Consider the following 18,663-nt stretch of genomic DNA (forward strand, 5'->3'; position numbering starts at 1 on the left):
TTCACCTGGAGAGCACCTTATTACCGATGAGCGTCTACTGCACCAGAAGATTCTGAGGTTACTCTACGATGTTCTCCTGAGACACTTGTACCCACCGCCTTTGCAAATTACCTACCACTGTTATATCCCTATTAATAACTGCATACACCTGCCATTCTTACATTCAATCCCATTGCTCTTGTTATTACCAGATGCCCTGAACTGCTCTCTGTTGTTCCGAGAATCCCTTGAGCTTACTGCCTTCTAGTTCCTTGTCACCTGAATACCCCTACGGATAATTTTGTGCACCTATCGAGTATCCGCTCATCCTCAGTTGATTCATGTACTTCACAAAAGTCTTCGTAATACCATTCGTTCTTGTGAAAATCCTCAACAGCCTATTGTTCTTGAATTTCTTGCTTTCTTGCATTATGGTTAATACCATAAGTCTAGTAATCTTATTGTCATCCTTTGTCTTTATCATTTTGAGTCCGTTGATACAATATGTTGCGAATGCTCGCAATCCTCAATTAGATCCTAGAATTCTTCCTTCCGGCTCAGACGTCATTTTAACATGTGTTGGTTCTCGACCAATCAAATCACCGTCGATTGTACCCCTAAGGCTATTCTACCTATCCATCCCTAATCAGAGCATTGCTTCTGATCCCTTGTCTTGGAATTCATAATTCCTTTGCAATTGAGCTTTGAGTTAGTCAGTTGTTTCTATAATCTGATCTCCTTGCATTCTTTCTTCCTCTGGTTGAGTACTGATGCTCACATTAGATCCCTTGTGGACCATCAGACCCCTTTTCGGGTTTTATCCGACAACGTCCTTCATATTCAATAAGCTTGTGAGCCTTTCCTCGGATACATAATGCTTTTGGTAAATTGTATCCTCTGCTTTCTCAGGCATGCTCTACTACCGATCTTGTGTTATTTATTCTTGAGATTTATGATATATGTTCCTAAGATGCCCCGATGGGTTGAACCTATGCCTTCCCTAATCTGTGTGAACTCGAAAGTTATGCGGGTTTTACTCTACTAGCTTTTCGTCGGATAAAATTTCAATACTATAGCTTGATTAAGAGCGAGAAGTAAAATGAAATGTTATGCATTGTAGAAGTGGGAGTCGACCCTAAACCTTTGTGTTCATGCCCACGGACATGGTGTGGAACTTATCATGAAAGCTTCTTGCAAGGATAATTAATCATTTGAATAATTCTTCCGGTATCGTAAATTGGATCCCTTGCCGTTATGGTCCCGACCATATTTCCTCCTTGATCCCATTTACTGGGTAAGTTAAAATTACTTATCCTCTGCAAATCATTTCCCCCGTCCAACCTCTACTCCGATTTACCTTCTGGCATTACACCTAGTACTTGATACTGGGAAGCTTATACCCCATCACATCATTCCTAGCCTGATCGGCTATATTTTTATCATGTCAACTCTTTCACTATGCTACCTAGTCCTTATGCCCGGAGCAACTTCCAACGATGAGCTAAGCATACGTCGATCTTCCTCATCTTATCATTTCACCTCGAACAACAAGCTTGACTTTGAGCTTCTGTCGAATCTGTGGTTCTCATAGCCTTTCACTTCATCCTTCCTTTTCTGCTCGATGGCATCTTCATAGAGTCTCTCGACAAAATTTGTCTTGATCACTGTCGACACTTTGGCTTCTTCAGAGGTGTCAATCGAATTCATGGCTAGAAATACCATCCTTGCCTCTCGATGATTTGTGTCGGCATCAACAACATTCTTGTCTTCCCCCCAACACAAACTTGATCATATTAATTTTGGGAATACGTCCTTTTTGACATGTCGATGGATTGCTACTGAACCCATTGGCCACCTCCTCATCTTTTCCTTGATAAAATAACATGATATGTTCTAGAAATTCCCGATGGATCCTTTGTGAATCCAAGGTCCGACCCTTACCTGCTGACCGTGTCAATGCTATCCCGAAGCATGACTGTGGTACTCAAACATCAACAAGAACATTGGAAGCATAATGCTAAATGTTTCTTGTTCATTTATCCAAACACCGTTGTACGTGTAACATCATGAATTCCCACACCCCTTTACCTAATTGGTTAACTACTTACTATCCTGTCATGGATATCATCCTCTGCTTGTCCTTGAAAGGATATACCCCCAATATTTGTGTTTAAACACATTTTCCTTTCCATTGTTCTGATTAAATTAATAATCACATTTTCCTTTCCATTCGTTGGTCTAACCTTTCTCATAATCTAACTTATCCGAGCAGAGTTAATTCTCTGCTTAGGTAAACACCTCGGTGTACAACCCTGTGAGTAAGACCTTGTTACTATTGTTGATGACATTCCGGTAGCCACCGATGGATGAGAACTTTGCCTATTGGTCCGCCTCGTCTTAACAAGCAGGGAAATGGTTCTCTTCGTCCCTCGCCCTTGGTACCAACGTTGTTGCCAACATAACTGACAGGCTATCCTATGACATACCTTGCTACCATGACCGTGCAATATGTCAGCATCCTTCCTACTTTTGAACCACATGGTGGGCCCATAACCCACAGTTCCACGGGATCGAAACCTGACTCTCCTGTACACCCTTGATGTTAAAGTATCCTTTGCACTTGGCTTCGTATGTAATTTATGAGCTAATATTCCATACCATGTTTTCGTTCTGGTATCAGACGCGATACTTATTCTCGTTGATGTGAAACCATTTCACACTCTGTTTCATACATCAAACGATTGCCTACTCGGTTGAAGCTTCTTATTGCACCTCCTTACCTTGCTCTCGATGAATTTCTTGAATTTCAACTCGAGAGATGCCTCTATGCCACGTTCACTGAGATAGCCCCCAGGTACTATCTTGTGTTGAGCTTCGTCCTTCCCGAGTCTTTCCCCCTACTCCGCCCCTTAAATCTCGGGACGAGATTTCTTGTAGTGGGGGAGAATTGTGACGCCCGGATAATTAAGCTACAGTAATTCCCTGCTAATGATGCCACGTCATCATGATTACTGTTATTAAACTCGCGTTGGTTTGAATCCGGTCTGAATTCAAATTCAAAATAAAGTCAAAGAATTAAAGTTTTCAAATGTCAAATCTAAAATGTTCAAAGTGTGGCAAATAATCTCTGGTTATCTGTCACGTTGGAAGCAACCTCTTTTGGATTCCCAGGTGCTCCTGGAAATTTATTTAGTGGTCCAGCAGCATTTAAAATTGGCCTTTCCAATTTCTAAAATTGGTTAGACAACTCCTTTTGATCTTAAACTTTTTGCGACTCCTAGAAATAATGTGCTTTATTTACGTGACAAGTCACATATGTAACAAAACTCTTTTAGTCTTACAAGTAAATAGAAAATAATAGCTTTATATGAAAACAGAAATAAAATGTTAAAAAGAAAACAAGATAGAGAACCCCCCTTGGGCCGGCCCAACTTCCCCCTCCTCATCCTCCTGTTCACAGGAGGCTCGCTGGCTGCCCGAGCATCGTCCATGGCCGGGGATCGCCACGTTCCAGCCATCCAAGCCTCCCCGGCGAGGATAAGACCGTCCCCGGCGCCTAGGGTTTCTCCTGTGTCCACTCCCTCTCGTAGTTCTCCCCCTCTCGTCCCAGATCCTCCTCTGCTATCTCACTCGAACGCCGTCGTCGCCATGGCCGCGTCGTAGCCGTGGCCATGATCATCCCCGCGCCTTGCTGACAAGCGCACGGGCTCCGCCAAGCTACGCTACTCCCGATCCGGCCCCGAGCTCGACCTCTACACCACCTCAGCCTCGGGATCGAGCCCGTCTTCATCCACAGCCGCCGGTGCTCTTCCGGCGAATGTCCCCATTCTGCTGCTCCTAAGCTACCACCGGGCCCCCGTGTGCCTCCCCGGTGAGCTCCACCATGTTTTCCCTCCATTCCCCTCCTCGATCTGCTGGTGGTGTTGCTAGTTCCGCCATGGCCGAAGCTCATCGCTGCCGCTAGCTTCGTCGTCGCGTGCAACGCTATTGCCGCTCACCCTCAAGCACGGCCTCGTGTTCCTGGACTTCCCAGGAGCCCGACGCACGCACCCGCACGCCTGGCCATGCCCCACAGACCCCCTCACACGCTCGTCGTCCCGACGCCCGGAGCTTCGCCCCCCGCACCACTCGCACTCACCTGCCGCGACCCGCGCTGGCTACGCGCGCGCGTCGCCATGGCCACTGTCGCATGTGCGCGCACCTGGCCCCGCCCGCTTGTGCAGGCCTCGGTCATCGCCCGTGTGTGGCCGTCCCTATCGACGGAGCTCCAAGCCACAGCCACATCACCGCTCGCCTCGCACCCGCACGGCCCTCCTGCTCCTCCTCTCCTCCCACGCGCAGCCTGCTGCTTCTACATCAGCTGATGCCGCCGTTCATCCAGCCCCGTGCCGGCCACTGCCTTCCAGCGCCGCGCCACCCGCCCTGCTCGTGCTCCCCTGCCACCCCCACGGCGCCTCTACGCCGGTCGCCATCGCCGGCCGCCGCTCCCGCCAACCGGCACCCGTGGCCCGCTCCCCGGCGCTCGCACGCGCCGCGCCCCGGCGCCGCCGCCGGGAACAGCCCCGACCGGCCGGCCTCGCCTCCCCCCCCCCTCGCATGATGGGCGCCTAGGTGCGCCCCTCACCCACACGCCCGTAACTCGTCGCCCGTTTAGGCCCCGTGGGCCACTGATGTTGGGGCCCCACGCCCCCTTTTAAATAAATAAATAAATAGAAAAGGTTAATTAGTTAATTAATTAATTAAATAAATAGTTAATTAGCTTAGTTAACTCAAGATTAATTAGCCTAATCAGTAGTTTAGTTAACTAAACTATTAGGCTAGGCTAAACAGTGCATGACACGGCGGGCCCACCCCCCTGTTGACCAGTCAAACATTGACTGGTCAACTGGGTCCCCCTGGCCCGCATGTCACCCTCTGGTACACCTCTGTGTACACGGATCTGGGTGCACATAGCATTTTAGCTATTTCAATTTCAAATTTAATAACAAATACAGAATATTGTTAAAACATTGAAAATATGTAGAAAATAATCCGTAACTCGGATGAAAAAGTTTTCTACATGAAAGTTGCTCAAAACGATGGGACGAATCCGAATACGTAGTCCGTTCGTCCGCCACACGCCCCTAGCATAGCGAACATGCAACTTTCCTCCTCTGTTTCGCCTGTCCGAAAATGCCAAACTTCGGGAAAACTTTCCCGGATGTTTTCCCCCTTCACCTTTATCGTGTAGCCATACGTTAGGTTGCACTCGGCACATCATATTGCCATGTTATGCTTTGTGATGCTATGTTTGCTTTATATTTATTGTCTCTTCCCCTCTTCTCTCCGGTAGACCCCGAGACCGATGTTGCCCCTGTGATCGACTACGTCGACAACACTTCTTCATTTTCAGCAGGGCTTCCAGGCAAGCAAACCCCCCTTGAGCATTCTGATATCGCCCATTTCTTTCCCTCTCATGCTTGCATTAGAACTGCTACCGCTTTCTGTATGATCCTACTCTGATGCATAGCCTGTTTTTGTTACCTGCTTTCATACCTTACCTGCTTATTCTAAACTGCTTAGTATAGGTTGGTTAATGATCCATCAGTGACCCCCCACCTTGTCCTTGTTGCCCCTGCTTCATCATCGAAGACCCCATCAACGGGATCGAAGACGAGACCCCGGCACCGCACATCACTTTCTCCTTTTTGCTGCTCGACTCTGCAGAGTTACCATCGAGTGCCGAGGGTGGAACCTCATACATCACTCCTGATGAGATCTCTATAGCGTAGCTATCCGGTCGTGGTCATCGCGGGTGATTTCCTCCTTAACCACTTCCGATACGGCTCTGTCGTGCAACCCCTCAAGTGTGAACCTCGAGGGTGGATCCTCTTACGTTCACCTTGATGATTACATCAAGTGGAATTCACCGGGGGTGATTCCTCGGGTTTTCCCCTTGGTGTTAGACACACCGTTACTATGGTTACTATGAATTTACACTGAACCATGTTACTAAAGGCGAGTCGGCCCTGAGGGGTACCCGCGTGAGTTTAATAGGGAGTGATGTGGAGTCGGGTTGACCGGGAAGGTGCCCGCGAGATACTGACGAGGCGTGGCCGGGCATTCTTAGCCCTTGCCGCAAGTACTCGAGATGGGGCGACGGGGTCACATCTTTTATGAGTCTCTGCCCGTGACCGCACTACCAACACACTAACGGTTTGGATATTTGATCCGAGGAGCCTCTGGCCTAATAGCACTGACCATCACGTGGGCATGTATGGGCGTTCTGCGTTGTATGCATCAGCCGAAGCTTAATAGACGTCAACGACTGAGTGGTGTGCGCCGGGTTGGACTGGTAAGCACCTGCCTTTTTGAAGGAGGTAGCTAGATCTGCACACCGGATGCCCTCGCAATGTGCAGGAGTTCCCGGGGAGATGGCCCATGACCCCTGGGGGCATAGGTTTAGTCCGGCGTGCTTGACCTCTCTATTAAGCCTAGGTCGGGTTGTGGCGTATTGTTTCGCCAAGGCCGGGCATGACCTAGGAAAGTGTGTCCGTCCAGAGTTAATCGAATGTGGTGGGTAAGTTGGTGCACCCCTGCAGGGAACAAAACATCTATCGATAGCCTGTCCTACGGTAACGGACACTTGGAGTTATATCACGATCGATGCAACTAGAATTGGATACTTGAGATGATAAATGGTTATGAGAAATGGATAGTATGGCTCTGGGATTGCTTTGTCGCAGGGAGTCGAGAAAGGATCTCTGGTCAAGGTTGATAACACTACTACTATGTAACACCCACGATGCGGCTATATCTCCCACGTATTGGAGCACGACTTAGAGGCATAACCGCATTGTAGGCAATGTCGCAAGAGGGGTAATCTTTACACATCCCATGTACTGAATAAGAAAAGAGGTGCATAGTTGGCTTACAATCGCCACATCACACAATAGCATAAATATATCATTACAATCATCCAGATACAATCAAGGTCCGACTACGGAACCAAAATAAAGACAACCCCAAATGCATAATGTCCCCGATCGCCCCAACTGGGCTCCACTACTGATCGTCTGGAAAGGAAACAGAGTATCGTCCTGAGTCCTCATCGAACTCCCACTTGAGCTCAGTCGTATCTCCTGGAACGGTATCATCGGTCCCTGCATCTGGTTTTGGAAGTAATCTGTGGGTCACGGGGACTCAGCAATCTCACACCCTCGCGATCAAGACTATTTAAGCTTATAGGTAGGGAAAAGGTACGAGGTGGAGCTGCAGCAAGCACTAGCATATATGGTGGCTAACATGCGCAAATGAGAGCGAGAAGAGAAGGCAAAGCACGTTCGAGAATCTATGATCAAGAAGTGATCCTAGACTACTTACGTTCAAGCATAACCCGAGACCGTGTTCTCTTCCCGGACTCCGCCGAAAAGAGACCATCATGGCCATACACACTGTTGATCCATTTTAATTAAGTTAAGTTTCAGGTTTTCTACAACCGGACATTAACAAATTCCCATCTGCCCATAACCGCGGGCACGGCTTTCGAAAGTTCAAAACCCTGCAGGGGTGTCCCAACTTAGCCCATCACAAGCTCTCACGGTCAACGAAGGATATTCCTTCTCCCAGGATGGCCCGATCAGACTCGGAATCCCGGTTACAAGACATCTCGACAATGGTAAAACTAAACCAGCAAAGCCACCCGAATGTGCCGACAAATCCCGATAGGAGCTGCACATATCTCATTCTCAGGGCACACCGGATTGTCCAAACTTCCGGTAGGCCAGCCCAGAGTTGCCCCTGGTGGCCACCGGCGGCTGACAAGTTGGACCAACACTCAGAGGATCACTGGCCCGGGGGTTTAAAATAAAGATGACCCTTGAGTCCGCGAAACCCAAGGGAAAAGGCTAGGTGGCAAATGGTAAAACCAAGGTTGGGCCTTGCTGGAGGAGTTTTATTCAAGGCGAACTGTCAAGGGGTTCCCATTATAACCCAATCATGTAAGGAACGCAAAATCAAGGAACATAACACCGGTATGACGGAAACTAGGGCGGCAAAAGTGGAACAAAACACCAGGCATAAGGCCGAGCCTTCCACCCTTTACCAACTGTATAGGTGCATTAAAGGTAAACAAGACATAATAATGATATCCCAACAATAAACATGTTCCAACAAGGAACAAACTCCAAACTTCACCTACAACTAGCAACGCTATAAGAGGGGCTGAGCAAAGTGGTAACATAGACAAACAATGGTTTGCTAGGACAAGGTGGGTTAGAGGTTTGACATGGCAATATGGGAGGCATGATAAGCAAGTGGTAGGTATCATAGCATAGGCATAGCAATAGAGCGAGCAACTAGCAAGCAAAGATAGAAGTGATTTCGAGGGTATGGTCATCTTGCCTGCAAAGTTCTCCGAGTTGATGTAAGCTTGATCCTCGTAAACGTTCTCAACGGGTTCCTCGATCACGTACTCGTCTCCCGGCTCTACCCAAATCAAGAACACAAACAAAGGGAACCACATTCAACCACGGTGCAATGCACAAGCAACATGATGCAAAACATGGCATGATATGCGGGATGTGATATGCAATGCATATGCATGCTTCGGAAGGGAAAGATTGAACCAGGCCTCAACTTGGAAAACCAAGAGTGCCGCTGGAAAGATGAGTTGATTTCGGTCGAAATCAATATAAAGATCACCGGAATCGGATGCACGGTTTGTAAATGGCAAGCAAAACAATAATGGCACAAAGCTGCGATTAACAGCATGAGGCCATTTAATGCATCAAGAACAACAAGCTACTGCACTCTAACATAGCAACAAAGCACATGGCAGTGATCCACTCAAGATGCTTGACAAAAGATGAACACTGAGCTATGACTAATTCACACAATAGCAGGTTCAAACAAGCATGGCAAAAGTGCAAAAGAATCAAGTTCACAGACTTAGTGAAAATAACATGTCAGGATTTAACATCAGGAAGCAATGTTTAGAGCAAGATAACAACATGCTACAGGAACATATCATGGCAAAGCAAGGCATGGCATGAAACTACATAAAGCATACAACAAAAGTCCCTTACTGACCGTAAGCCAAAAGGGATCAAAAAATACAATGGCACCCATGTAAACATAGCAAGTTTCGTTAACAGATTCAGACTTGGCAGAAAACTGGAACATGGCAAAAACAGAATTACGTAGGCATGTTTGTGAGCTCGATGCACTCACCACAAAGCATTGCATGGCAAACTAAGCATGCACCCAGCAAGTAGACATGGTAAATAAGCTAACCATGGCAAGAACACTCTCATATCATGCACGGCTCAACTACAACAACCTCGGCAAAATTGCTTAACACGTAAACAATCTGCCAGGAACATTTTATAGCAAAAGTAGAGCAAGATTGAGTCATGCTAGGGTACTCCATAATTTCAAACAAAGACATGGATGGATAGAGCATAACAATATCTCAAAATCATCCTTACTGAACATGCTCAAAAGAGGCATCGATCACTCTGTAGCAACAAGAATACATGGCATAAAAATATCATCAGGGAAAAGACTTAGAAGAATTCTAAGTCCCTGAAAACAGCAACATCACGAGAGCTACTTTGCATGCTTGTGCTAGTCACCACAAAGATCACAAAAATACATGGCATACACCCCTGTAAAGATGGCATGGCATACAAGAAAACACATGTAGGGCTCAAGTTCATAGGAGGAACACATTAAACATGGCAAAAATGACAAATGTCCATAATCTGTTAAGAATCTGAAACTAACATTACATAGCACTCTTGCAACAGCATTTAGGGCATCAAGATGAACTCAAATGAACATGGTGCAATGGAATGAAATGAAATGCACATCGAGACGAACAATTTGATATGCTACACGCCCAAAATGGAGCCACGGATGCAAAGTTATGATGCGATGAAAAGTGCTAAAAATACTGGGGACTTAGAGGAGAAACGAGGTCAACCCTAGGGTTCGTCCCAGATCTGGATCGGGGTATGCGAACCGAGGACGAACGGAGCCTCACAGCAGCTTCTCGCCGGAGTAGCGGGATGAGGTGGCCGGAGTCGAAGGAGCTCGCCGGAGGGATGGGACTTGCTGGATTCGGAAGAGAAGGAGGGTGCGACGGCGAGTGGCGCTGCTCCGGTGGCCATGGCGGCGCTCCCGATGGCCGGAGTCGGCGGGCGGCAATGGCCGGATGGCGGGGCGGCGCGGCGGAGACGGTGATCTGGGCGGCGGAGGCGGCGACCCTCGGGCGCGAGGAAGCGGGCGAGTCGGGCGGCGGCGGCTTCGGGCCGGGAGGGCCCCGCCTGGGCCCTGGCGGGCCGGCGCGGTGATGTGGGCGCACGGGTGGCGGCGAATCCGGCGCTGACACGTGGCGGCGGCGGGCGGAGCGAACGCGTCCGGCCGACTCGGACGTGTCCGGCGGCGGCAGGGGAAGAGGAGACTAGGGTTAGGGTGGATTTGATCCGGGATTTTCGGGGGAGATGTCTATTTATACATAGAAGGAGCTAGGAGGCTCCAAATTGAGCACGGTTTTCAGCCACGCGATCGTGATCGAACGAACGAGAGGATGGAGGGGGTTTAGGTGGGTTTTGGGCCACTTTGGAGAGGTGTTGGGCTGCAACACACACGAGGCCTTTACGGTTCCTCGGTTAACCGTTGGAGTATCAAATGGAGTCCAAATGGCACGAAACTTGACAGGCGGTCTACTGGTAGTGAACCAAGGCCGCTTGGCAAGTCTCGGTCCAATCCGAGAATGTTTAACACCCGCACACGAAAAGAGGCAAAAGGGGACACCGGAGGGCATAGGAGCGCCGGAATGCAAAACGGACAACGGGGAAAATGCTCGGATGCATAAGATGAACACGTATGCAAATGCGATGCACATGATGACATGATATGAGATGCATGAAAAAGACAAAAGCAACACGGAGACAAAACCCAACAACAAGGAAATATCATAACTTAGTGCCGGAAATGGCAAGAGTTGGAATACAACAGGTTACATATGGGGCGTTACAACACTCCAACACTACGAAAGGATCTCGTCCCGAGATCTAGGACTGGAAAAACTATGGATATTTTGAACGGATGTGGTCCTCGCGTTCCCAGGTGGCTTCACGGTCGGAATGATGTGACCACTTCACTTTCAGGAATTTAATAGACTTGTTCCGAGTCTTGCGCTCAGTTTCTTCAAGAATAGCAACGGGATGCTCATCATAAGACAGGTCTTCTTGGAGATCAATCTCTTCGAAGTTGACGGTGCGGTCAGGAGTCTTGAAACACTTGCGGAGCTGAGACACGTGAAACACGTCGTGCACGTTTCCAAAGTTGGATGGAAGCTCAAGTTGATAGGCGAGATCGCCTCTTTTGCCAATGATCTTGAAAGGACCCACGTATCTAGGGGCAAGCTTCCCTTTGATACTGAAGCGATGCGTACCTTTCATTGGAGAGACGTGGAGGTAGACATGATCTCCGATCTCGAAAGCTAAGTCATGATGCTTGCTATCATAGTAACTCTTCTGGCGCGATTGCACGGCTTTGAGATTTTCACGAATGACTTTGCACATTTCTTCAGCCTCTGTGATCAAGTCATTGCCAAGAAGTTGGCGTTCACCAGTCTCTGACCAGTTAAGAGGAATACAGCACTTTTTGCCATAGAGAATCTTGAATGGGGCCTTGCCCGAACTCGCTTAGAAGCTGTTGTTGTAGGAGAACTCGGCATATGGAAGACAATCTTCCCACTTCATACCGAAAGAAATGACACAAGCTTTGAGCATATCTTCAAGAATTTGATTGACTTGCTCGACTTGGCCACTAGTTTGTGGATGAAAAGTTGTGCTGAAGCGAATGTTGGTGCCCATGGCCTTCTGAAAAGAATCCCAGAACTTAGAGGTGAAGATGCTTCCACAATCTGAAGATATCAACTGCGCAATGCTGTGCAGAGAGACAATCCTGGAGGTATATAGCTCTGCCAACTGAGCTGTTGTGATAGATTCTTTGATAGGGAGAAAATGAGCCATTTTAGTGAGCTTGTCGATGACAACGAAGATAGCATCATTGCCACGCTTGGACTTGGGAAATCTAGTCACGAAGTCCATCTCAATATGGTTAAACTTCCATTCTGGAATGGCAAGAGGTTGGAGGAGACCAGCTGGTCGTTGGTGTTCTGCTTTCACTCTTCTGCAGACATCACATTCATTCACGAACTGAGCAATCTCGCACTTCATTCAAGTCCACCAATATGACTGCTTGAGGTCATGGTACATCTTTGTACTTCCAGGGTGAATAGACAGGAGTGAATTGTGAGCCTTGTTCATAATGACTTTACGAAGGTCACCTTTAGGAACAACAATGCGATCCTCGAAGAATAGAGTATCCTTGTCATCAAGGCGATAGCACTTGTACTTGGGTTGGCTCTTGGCAATCCCAATCTTCACCTTCTTCACCATAGCATCAAGAAGTTGAGCCTCACGAATCTGATCTTCCAAGGTAGTATAGACTTGGAGGTTGGCAAGGAATCCTTGAGGAACAACTTGGAGATTAAGTTTGCGGAAAGCTTCACAAAGCTCTGGTTGGTAGGGCTTGAGAATCAAACTGTTGCAGTAAGCCTTCCTGCTCAATGCGTCAGCAATGACATTGGCCTTGCCTGGAGTATATTCAATACTCGGATTATACTCTTGAATCATTTCGACCTAACGAGTCTGTCTGAGGTTGAGGTTTGGCTGAGTGAAGATGTACTTGAGACTCTTATGATCAGTGAAGATGTCCACTTTCCTTCCCAACAAGAGATGTCTCCATGTTAAAAGAGCATGGACAACTGCTGCCAACTCGAGGTCATGAGTGGGGTAGTTATTTTCGTTGGGCTTCAACTGGCGAGAGGTATAGGCTACAACTTTCTTCTCTTGCATTAACACAGCACCGAGACCTTGCAGGGAAGCATCACAGAAAACCTCGAACGGTTTGGATTCATCAGGAGGAGTCAGAACTGGAGCTGTGACTAACTTATCTTTGAGGGTGTTGAAAGCGATGTCACATGCACGCAACCAGACATACTTCACATGCTTCTGGAGAAGGTTGGAAAGAGGCTTCGCGATCTTAGATAAATTCTCCACGAACCTTCGACAATAGCTTGCGAGCCCAAGGAAGCTGCGGAGTTGCTTCACATTCTGAGGCAGTTTCCAATTCACAATTGTAGACACCTTCTCAGGATTAACAGCTATGCCCTTGGCGGAGATGATATGCCCAAGGTAGAGAACCTCATCGAGCCAAAACTCACACTTTGAAAACTTCACATAGAACTGATGTTCTCTGAGTTTATCCAGCACCAATCTTAAGTGCTTGGCATGATCCTCCTTGTTCTTGGAAAAGACCAAAATGTCATCGATATAGACCAAGACGAAGTCATTTGTGTAGGGGTTGAAGATTAAGGTCATCATGTGAGAGAATGTTGGAGGAGCATTGACAAGGCCGAAAGACATGACAGTGTATTCATATGAACCATAGCTTGTCCTGAATGCTGTCTTGGGGATATCTTCTTCACGAATGCAAATCTGATGATAGCCCATACGGAGGTCAAGCTTGGTGAATACTTGAGCACCTTTGAGTTGTTCGAAAAGCTCATTGATGTTGGGAAGTGGGTAATTGTTCTTTATGGTCTTCTTGTTCAATGGACGGTAGTCGACACAAAGTTGGTCCGTTCCATCCTTCTTCTTGACAAAAAGAACACCACAACCCCAAGGAGAAGAACTTGGTCGGATGAGACCCATACGCTCTTGAATATCGAGTTGTTTCTTCAGCTCCTTCAACTCTTCAGGTCCAAGCTTGTAAGGACGTCTGCAAACAGGTTCCGTGCCAGGCTCAAGATCAATGACGAATTCAACTGGCCGGTGGGGAAGCATTCCTGGAAGCCCTTCTGGAAAGACGTCTTGATATTCACAAACGACTGGAATCTGAGAGATGGCATCCAACTCGCCCTTCTCATTGAGAGAAAACAGTCAAATGGTATCATCACGAGCGGCAAATACGATCACATCCTCAGACGAGTGTGTCAATTGAATCTGCCTGGCAGCACAATCAAGTTGAGCCTTATGCTTAGAAAGCCAGTCCATTCCGAGAATAAGATCAATATCCGAGTTACCAAGGACCATTGGAGAAGACAGAAACTTATAGTCGCCCAACGCGATAGAAACATCTGGAACCACGTAGCTTGCGTGCAAGCATTTACCCAGTGAGACAACTACTAACAGACTATGCAAATCTTGGAAAGCCAACTCATGCTTAGATGCAAATGGTCTTGAGATGAAACAATGCGATGCACCAGTGTAAAAAAGAACTTTTACAGGAATATCGTTAACAGGAAGGTTACCCATGATGACTTCTGACGAGTCCTCTGCCTGAGCTGTGTTCATCATGTTGACCTTTGCAAACTTGGGATTATGCTTGACACTACGGTGCTGGCAGATCTCACAGGAGGAGGAGGAGGAAGACGCCTCTGGTTGAAGCATTTGTTTGCATAGTGACCCTTCTGCTAACACTTGTTGCACGTAACCTCCGAGAGTGGACGGTGATACGGAGCACTTAATCTTGGAGCATGAGACAAAGTCTTGTTCTGAAAGCCTTGGTTGGGTGGGTGGGAAGATCCATTGCCACCTTTGCTCTTCTGCTGATAAGGCTGACAGAACGGAGGAGGAGGAGGCAACCAATACTTTTGCTGCTTAGTTGCCACTTGAGTTGAGGAAGAAGAAGGAGTTGCATCCCTGACTCGCTTCTTGGAAGCATCGCACTTGAGCTGATCAGCCTCTTGCTTCAGTGCCATATTGTAGAACTCATCGTACTTCTTCGGCTCAAAAAGCACAAGGGCTAGTTGCAGATCTTCTCTGAGGCCACCTCTGAACTGATAAATCATGCTCTTCTTGTCAGGGACGTCTTGCTTAGCGAAACGAGTGAGCTTCTGGAACATGATGTTGTATTGGTAAACAGACAAGCTGACTTGCTTCAGATTGCGGAACTCCTCACGCTTGCTCTCAACAACACTCTGAGGAATGTGGTGAGCTTTGAAGTCTTGGCGGAATTCATCCCAGGTAATCACACGACCTCCTCTTGAATCTTTGTATTGCTGATACCACTCTGCAGCTTGGTCTTTGAGTTGGAACGAGGCAAACTTGACAAAGTCCTCAGGCCTGACGTTGCTGCACTTGAAATGCTTGCATATATCCACGAGCCAATCATCAACGTCTGTTGCCTCGACACAGTTACTGAAGGTCTTTGGATGGTTTGCGAGGAACTGGTTGAGTGTAGCAAACTGACTCTGATTGTTGCCATGGCCTTGATTTCCTTGGTTACGCTCTTGCAAGAGTTGCATAATCATCTGCGTGCTGGCGTTGGTAGCGGCCATCACAGCTTGCCATGCCTCCGGAGGTGGAGGTGGTGGCGGTGGTTCAGGATTCTGACGCGTTGGAGGAGCCATCCTGAAGAGGGTGACATCCGTTAGCATCTTGACAGACATATTGTTGGGGATATTACTATCAGTTGAGACCCGCCCAGGAGGGGCCGGGTCAGCCCCAATGGCGGGTTATGCAAGAAGCCCAGTAAACATTCAAGATTGTAGTTTATTAAGTTTTATAGAAGGCCAAAAGGCCTGAAGGCGGTTTAAAGCCTGAAATTATGAACCGCCATATGTAAGGAAAGACTTGTAAAAAAAAGGCATGTAAAGGAAGTCACCGAGCCGGACACGATTATGAGCCGGCCGGGACTCTGTAAGCCACCAGGCGTCAACCCATGTATATAAGGGACGACCTGGTGGCAGCTTAGGGCAAGAAACAACAAATCGATAACCAAGCTGGCGAGTTGAGCCTCTTGGAGATCGAAACCCTAGCAATACCAAACCCAACTAGACGTAGGCTTTTACCTTCATCGTAAGGGGCCGAGCCAGGTGCCACCCATCCACGGCCTCCCCTCTCGTTTACAAGACCCCAACACCCCTCTCTCCCTCCCCAAAACCCTATGCCCCAAATCCCCCATCTCCCTCTCCCTCTTAGATTCGCTCTGGCCCCTCTTCTTGATCTAGAGCAGACCGTCGCCGCCGTCGCCATGAGTTTGCCGCCTGCATAGCCACCGAGCACCCCGCAACAATCCACCACGCCCACCGGCCCCGCCGTCGAGTCCCTCGTCGATGACAACAGTGTGTTGGAGTTGGGAGCACCTGCATCGCCCTCGACATCGCCCTCTTCTTTCTCGGGTCACCGGCAAATCTCGGCGATTTCGGCGAGCCTACAACTACTAAATTGTCACCGGGCCCCCTTGCGCCCCCCCCCCCCCGGTGAGCTCCTCCTCCAAATCCCCCTCACCCCGGTCTCGATCTGTCGCCGTAGTCTCCAGTACGAGCCGGCGGCCGCCATGGCCGAAGCTCAGCATACGCGTACGTGCCCCGGCTTAGCTCTGCGCTCATGCTGCTTCTATGTGCTACTTCTGCGGGCCGCACCGGCCGCGCACCCGGTGCGTCTACCCACGCTCCCTGGTTGCCGCCTCGCTGCTTCCCTGCCATGCCTCGCCGCATTGCTAAGTCGCGCCCTTGGCCGCCTCTCCGTCCGCATCCTGCTCTGGCGCCAGCCTTGCGCCATGGCCGTCGCGCCTGCTCGGCCACTCCCACTGCTGCTGCCACTGGCCTTCGCTCGTCCCACTCCCCCTAAGCTCGTCCGCGGCCTCGCTTCCCTGCTACCTGCTCAGTGCTGCTGCCGCTTGTAACCGTTGCCGCTGATGCCGGCTGCTGCTGCACACGCTAATACATCTCCAACGTATCTATAATTTTTTATTGTTCCGTGCTATATTATATCCTATTTTGGACATTATTGGGCTTTATTAAACACTTTTATATTATTTTTGGGACTAACCTATTAACCGGAGGCCCAGCTTAGAATTGTTGTTTTTGCCTATTTCAGAGTTTCGCAGAAAAAGAATATCAAACGGAGTCCAAATGGAATGAAACCTTCGGGGACGTGATTTTCGGAACGAACATGATCCAGAGGACTTGGACCCTACGTCAAGCAATCAACCAGGAAGGCGCGAGGTAGGGGGCGCACCTACCCCCCCCCCCCAGGCGGGCCCTCCACCCTCGTGGGGCCCATGGTGCTCCACCAACGTACTCCTTCCTCCTATATATACCTACGTACCCCCAAACTACTAGATACGGAGCCAAAACCCTAATTCCACCGCCGTAACTTTCTGTATCCACGTGATCCCATCTTGGGGCCTTTTCCGGAGCTCCGCCGGAGGGGGTATCGATCACGGAGGGCTTCTACATCAACACCATAGCCTCTCCGATGAAGTGTGAGTAGTTTACTTCAGACCTACGGGTCCATAGTTATTAGCTAGATGGCTTCTTCTCTCTTTTTGGATCTCAATACAAAGTTCTCCCCCTCTCTTGTGGATATCTATTCGATGTAATCTTCTTTTGCGGTGTGTTTGTTGAGACCGATGAATTGTGGGTTTATGATCAAGTTTATCTATGAACAATATTTGAATCTTCTCTGAATTCTTTTATGTATGATTGGTTATCTTTGCAAGTCTCTTCGAATTATTAGTTTGGTTTGGCCTACTAGATTGATCTTTCTTGCAATGGGAGAAGTGCTTAGCTTTGGGTTCAATCTTGCGGTGTCCTTTCCCAGTGACAGTAGGGGCAGCAAGGCACATATTATATTGTTGCCATCGAGGATAACAAGATGGGGTTTATATCATATTGCATGAGTTTATCCCTCTACATCATGTCATCTTGCTTAAAGCGTTACTCTGTTCTCTTGAACTTAATACTCTAGATGCATGTTGGATAGCGGTCGATGTGTGGAGTAATAGTAGTAGATGCAGCCAGGAGTCGGTCTACACTTCTCGGACGTGATGCCTATATACATGATCATACCTAGATATTCTCATAACTATGCTCAATTCTATCAATTGCTCAACAGTAATTTGTTCACCCACCGTAATACTTATGCTCTCAAGAGAAGCATCTAGTGAAACCTATGGCCCCGGGGTCTATTTTCCATCATATTAATCTTCCAATACTTAGTTATTTCCTTTGCCATTTATTTTACTTGCATCTTTATTTCTCTTTATCATAAAAATACCAAAAATATTATCTTATCATATCTATCAGATCTCACTCTCGTAGGTGACTGTGAAGGGATTGACAACCCCTTTATCGTGTTGGTTGCGAGGAGTTTATTTGTTTGTGTAGGTGCGAGGGACTCGTGCGTGGCCTCCTACTGGATTGATACCTTGGTTCTCAAAAACTGAGGGGAAATACTTATGCTGCTTTGCTGGATCACCCTTTCCTCTTTAAGGGAAAACCAATGCAGTGCTCAAGAGGTAGCAAGAAGGATTTCTAGCACCGTTGTCGGGGAGTCTACGCAAAAGTCAACATACCAAGTACCCATCACAAACCCTTATCTCCCGCATTACATTATTTCCCATTTGCCTCTCGTTTTCCTCTCCCCCCACTTCACCCTTGCCGTTTTATTCGCCCTCTCTCTCCATCCTTCCTCTCTTTCTCTATTCGCCTTTTTTGTCCGTTTCTTGTTTTCTTGTGTGTTGGTTTGCTCTCTTGTCACGATGGCTCAAGATAATACCAAATTGTGTGACTTTACCAATACCAACAACAATGATTTTATTAGCACTCCGATTGCTCCT

General features: G+C 48.0%; 1 long non-coding RNA gene across 1 annotated transcript; it reads left to right on the forward strand.

Moving 5' to 3' along the window:
• The first annotated feature begins 3,444 nt into the window (after positions 1–3,444).
• On the forward strand, positions 3,445–17,504 carry LOC147975807 (uncharacterized). The gene is made up of 3 exons (XR_015601082.1): positions 3,445–3,850; positions 5,312–5,383; positions 16,920–17,504. It is a non-coding gene; the product is annotated as an uncharacterized LOC147975807 (long non-coding RNA).
• The last annotated feature ends 1,159 nt before the right edge of the window (positions 17,505–18,663 follow it).

The sequence above is a fragment of the Triticum urartu genome, chromosome 4A (genome assembly GCF_056163025.1).
Source record: "Triticum urartu cultivar PI428250 chromosome 4A, HENAU_Tu73, whole genome shotgun sequence".
Lineage (NCBI taxonomy): Eukaryota > Viridiplantae > Streptophyta > Magnoliopsida > Poales > Poaceae > Triticum > Triticum urartu.